We start from the raw sequence: 5881 nt of genomic DNA, 5'->3' as shown, positions 1-5881 counted from the left end.
AAACCATCCTCGGAGAGTGGTACTAAGGAACAAACAAGAAAGTACAAAAGTCGGGGCATGGCTACCCTCATAGCCAGAGTTCTAGAAACCTGTCTTGAAACTAAGAGAAAAAAACGTTCTTTGTGCATGTCTGTGGGCCATAAATTCTAACTTTGAAGGAGGTCTTCAACCCCATAACCACGGAAATCTTTCTCCTGGTGTAATCTTATGCAGCTGCCTCAATCTACGCCCTTGGCTCCTCCTCTCTGCCTGTTCCTTCAGCAGGCGCTACATACTCAGAAATGGAGTCTTCTAAGCAAAACTAGAAAGTGGACTGTGGTCATGACATCTGTCTCTGGAAACAGGTAAGTGCGGTGCTGAAAGCCAACTTGTTACTTGCAACAGCTGTGTCCCTGACATCTTAGCACATGTCTCCCATCCCAGCAGAGAGAGGCAGGCGGGTTCCCGTGAGTTCCAGGCCAGTCTGGTTTCCTGGTCTACAAAGTGAGTTCCAGCCCGGAAAGGGCTGAATAGGGAAACCCACTCTACAAACAAACAAACAAAAAAAAAAAAATGGTGAAACCAAATGTCTGCGATGTCGCTAGTCTTCCTAGGGCAGGTGGTACCGGATGTTACTGATGTCACTCAGTGTCAGAGCTTATGGAGTCCGGGAGTCTGTCTGAGAGTCACAGGAATGATCTAGGAGAGAAGAGCTTTAATCAGCAGTGATGTCGTCATAGCGACTTTAGTAGAGCAAAAGACAGCACAGGCCCCTTAACTACAGTGCTTAGCTTACTAGGGCCAATGAGGTCTTGGCCTTCCTACCAACTTTCCACCAGGGCATGCTCCAATGTGTGTGAAGAATAAAATAGAGTGTTAAGGAACCTAATACGATGTCACCTGCATGTCAGGGAGCAGCAGCTCCTAGCTACCTAATTTATCGGCTTATTCCAATTCACATACAACGCAGCGTATTGACACATTGGGAGTTCCAAAACAGAGAAAAATTTAAATATACATGAAACATGGAGCTGAGAGCCTCAAGATGGTTGCAGGTAGATAGACAGATACTGGTCAGGAACAAGAGTCTGAGGTGCTCGCACCTCGATTTGAAGAGCCTTTACCCAGAATGCAATGCGGCACTCCTTCCTAGTTGGCTGCACTGTCATTCCAGGTTCCCATGATGGGGGCCTGTTGGTTGCTTCCTCAGAAAGCCACTTTGTTTCTAGCATAAACTGATCTGTATATCTGCTTTGGTGTAAGTCTCACTGGGCTTTGATTTCCCAAATCGTCAAGTGCCCAGTAAGCATATTCCTGCATTCCTGAATCAGGTTAAACCACATGCCCAGGACTATATCTTAAGAAAATGTTACTGAATTGATTCGACCTGTGTTAATTCTCCTGTAGTACATTGCCGCTTTGCCTTCAGTCTTTCTAAATAGTGAATCCCAGTGTGTCCCTGCGTACTCCACCAATATCCACACACGGTTCCTTTGTCTGTCTTCCTTCCCACCATTTCTTGCTCCCGGAGTTCACTGTGTCTGTGAAAGTCTCATACACACTCATTTTCCATAGATGTTAGTGAAAGATAGTCGTTTTCATTCCACCAAGGACATTTCCAGTTTAGATGTACATCACCCAGGGCCTCAATTAAGATAAATGCAAGGGAAACATCTGGGGGATGAAATTTAAGGATCCCAAGATGGAGACATAGATCCTCGGTATCTGCACACCACACGATCACCTGCCTCACCTTGGTTCTGACACTGCTGTGGCCACAGAAAAGAAGGCTGGCTCCTAGGCCAGCAATGGACAGACAAATCAGTACCAGAAACGTGTGTAGAGCAGCCTTAGAATCCATGCCTGTGTTCTCTGAGTAAGAGTAGGGCAGTTGCTGGTCTCCTCTCTCCTAGAACCCAGGCTGGTAGTGAAGGCAGATATGATTGCTGCACCCCGACACCCAGAGAGAACAGGCTCCACTAGATGATGTCACCAGTTGGGTAAAAGCCCGATGTGACATCTAGCCAAGCACTTAAGCTCTCTTGGCCCCATTCTGGTTCCTTAGACCTTTGACTGTGAATTCTCAAAAAGAACCTTGGAACATCAATTATGCATCCTAAAGATCTCTCCCCTGAATTTTCCCCCTTAAAACATGACTTACTCGGTTCAGTGTGGCTGGAGGCTCACTGATATTTTATTTTCCCAGCATATTCATTAAAGTCAGGTGAAATGCCTTCTGTAGACGCAGACAACCACAAAAATAAAAGATGATAAATGCAAATAAATGGCTTGATTGGCATGTAGAAGAAAACCATGTGATCTGGCACTTTGTCTTAACGAAGGTACTTGCAGGTCCCATACCAGATCCTTTTCCAAATTAGAAAAAAAAAAATACATGATGATTTTTCCTTGATATCTTTAGGAACTGACACTAGAAGCTCTCATAGATACTATAATTCATTCTTGGATGATCAAGCCTCTTGTCATAAAATGCAGTAGTATGTGTATAACCTCTGCACATCCTCCCACTTTACATTATCTTAGATTATTTCTTTTGCCTATAATGTAAATGCTATGTAAATAGCTATAATAGTGTGGTTTAGAGAGCAAAAACGAAAGCAGTCTGTACGTGTTCAGCATCAATGCACTTTTTCCATGAATACTTTCCGTCAGCATTTGGGCCAGTCCTTAGCTGTGGAACCTACCGCACAAAGGGATGACTTCCTCTGTCTTCTTTTGAGATTTCATTCACACATGTGCATGCATGTGTGCAACTGTGTGCACATGTATGTTCATGTGAGTGCATGTGTATGAAATTAATTGTGCATGTGTGTACACTACATGTGTATGTTTACAAATGCATAGGTGCGTGAGTGCACATGCACATTTGCGTGCATGTGCATGTGTGTGCATGTGTACTTGTGTGTTTTAAGTGCTACTTCAAATGAATTATAATAGAGGCAAACTTCTACTCGATGTCATTGGCATTATCCTTAAGATAACCCCATGGAGTGTTAGTGCTTGAGTAATAAATAGCTCAGTATTTGGGGGAGGGTCTCAAAATACATGAATTTGTTTATAGATATTTTAGGGAGCTGTCAAGAGTTTGGTGGCACCATCCTATGAGTGTTCTTTGAAACATGGCAGTTGGGTCCTTGCTCCTGATGCCTTCTGCCTCTGTAATATACTGTCTTGAGTTGATTTGGCTGATCTGACTGGCTGGGAGGTGCTCCCTACCTCCCTCATTGCTCCATGTGCATCCTTTCCAAATCTTCACATTTGGTTGAAGAAGTCTACCTTCCCTGATAGAGGAGGGCCATTGTTTTGTCAAGAGTATATGAACTGCTACGATCCTCTTCTGGGGTCTCCAAGATCTTCTCTGGATGTTCGTGTCTTCATTGTGCTCCTCAGAAAAAACACACACACACACACACACACACACACACACACATATGTGGGGGCAGGAGGAAGAGAGAGAGAGAGAGAGAGAGAGAGAGAGAGAGAGAGAGAGAGAGAGAGAGAGAGAGAGAGAGAGAGAGAACACACCACCTAGAACCTCTCTCTGGAATGCCTTGGGCTTTTCTAAACTGTAGTCACTGGTTTGGGGAAGTGAGAAGACAAGGTGTTTTCAGCTGATTGACATGAGGAACAAGGAATGAGAAAAAATTATTCAAGCAAGTGAAGTAAGAACGTCAAGGCATGAATGAGTCAGCATAAACAGAATGAACTAGGTTAAAAAGTCACATTTCCTACGGCCTGCAACGCCCTGTGTGATGTTCCTAGAATGGGTCAGCATTACAGAGTTTAAGTGAGGAAGTGAGATTACCTGACGGACTTTGGTAAACTACCCCTCTGGTGTCCGGGAGCAACATACATGGTCAGACAGGAAGTATGATGTAATTGCCACATTATCCCTAAGCAATACAGTGACATCACTCCGGAAAATGAGGAAAGCACTGACACATCTTGGCCAAGACAACAGGCTTCACATCCTGACCAGCATCCTCTTCAAAACTCAAGCCCTTTGTAGGGTAACACTCATCCCTCTATCAAAGTGTGAGATGTGTATCATTTCCATAAATCCTGAGATCTGGAGTGCCTGGAATGGGAAACCTCCGCTTTCCTACTGAATCAAACCAAAAAAGGACTCAGAGTACCTGACCCCAGAGCCCAGTGTTAATTGTGCATGGAAACACTCTCATCAGCAGAAGGGACTTCTAAGTGTCTGAAGTAGATGCTGGCAGACGACAGCAACTGAATTATTTCCACCCCGCCTCTCTTCCCTCTCAAAGCAATGGTTAATTTGAATAAATGTCAGATCATGGCCCGGATATGCTTTACCAGTGTCAATATTTTTGCTACCTAATAGTACACAGTATTACACCTGAAATTTTCCAGGGTGGCAGGGTGCTATTACAAAAGATTGCTTAATTGTAGATTGCTACTGTACATTCAAATTTCAGTGGCAAATTAAGTTGTCAGACTTAATTACCGTTATATATTTAGATTATGCCACAGATTATTTAGTTCAGTACTTAGGTTTGCCAACCTGTTCCCCTTGCAGTGTGACAGGGTAGTAATTAGAGAATTACTGGAAACCATTCAAGCTTCCCATAGATATGTCCAGGAGGCCTGGTGCTCTTAAGGATCCTTTGGAGAGTCTTTATTGCTGTCCCCACAGCCTCAACATCAGGATGAATCCTTACAGGAGGGTCATGGAGCATCTCAGATTGATTTCTATCTTTTCTCTTTATCTCTGGGAAAGTGCCTGCATACACTTCAGGACCCAAATACTTTCCTTCTCCTCTAGCTAGTAATAGCCCTCTGGGATTACGAAGCACTATGTATTAGTTCTGCCTTGAAGAACATCCCAAAAGCTTGGGGTGCTGAGTTAGGTTAGCTGCTAAGCTGGGGCGGGGGTGCATTGAATAGATGGTTCCTGTCCCCCAAGCCTAGATGATGCCTTTACTTCTTTGTCCCAAGAACTTTGCATTTTCCTAGCAAAATAAATAAATAAATAAATAAATAAATAAATAAATAAATAAATAAATAAATAATACAGGGAGTAGATGGTAATATATTTCGTCTTCCCAACTTTACTCGCTGACATTTTTCTTTGCAGTCACAATCACAGAGATCTTTGCCACGCCTGTGACATCTGATTCCTCAGTACCATACAAGGTAGAAGAGCTGTGTTCAGCTGCCACGAGAACTGACAACCCGGCTCCAAGCCCTGGTACAAAACATTAGTCATCCCCAGTGAAGACGGCTGGGGCAGGGGCATGGGGGGGGCGGTCCAGGGATTTCCAGTCATGGTTTACTTATATTCCTTAAGTTAAAAAATCTGTTTCTGACACAGAATACTCTTCAATATTCATACCTTCATATGAGATTGAGTGGTATATTGTCAGTGAATAAATCAATGTATTTGCATTTTCCCATTTGGTGGTAAGAAGAAAAACCACAATTTTGCAGTGCAAATTACCCTCGGATACACTTTAGGTATGGTTGAACACCTAGAGGCCCTTTGGGTGTCCAACTTGTAGATTCATTTGCCTCAGCTCCCTAGGTACTGGTTATGCATCTAGTGAGGGTTGGTTATTAAAGTAAGTGCTTAACAGAAATAGAGAACCTCTGCTACTGCCTCGTCCTGTGACTTTGGGTCATGATAACTAATCTTTGCAAGTCTAGATGTGGTTTTTTGTTTGTTTGTTTTGTTCTTTAACCTATAAATATATTTATTTAAAATAAGAGAGAGAAAAAGAGAAGGGCAAAGAGAGGATTTCCACCTTAAATAGAAACTGATTTTCAGTTAGCATGCTTTTCTAATCTAAAGCTCGGGAAGGGGGTCATTAATCTATAGGTTTGAAGGACCCTTGAAGATAATCTTTTGTAATTCACC

Source organism: Apodemus sylvaticus, chromosome 18 (genome assembly GCF_947179515.1).
Source record: "Apodemus sylvaticus chromosome 18, mApoSyl1.1, whole genome shotgun sequence".
Taxonomy (NCBI): Eukaryota; Metazoa; Chordata; class Mammalia; order Rodentia; family Muridae; genus Apodemus; species Apodemus sylvaticus.
Note: the sequence above shows the minus strand (reverse complement) of the source record.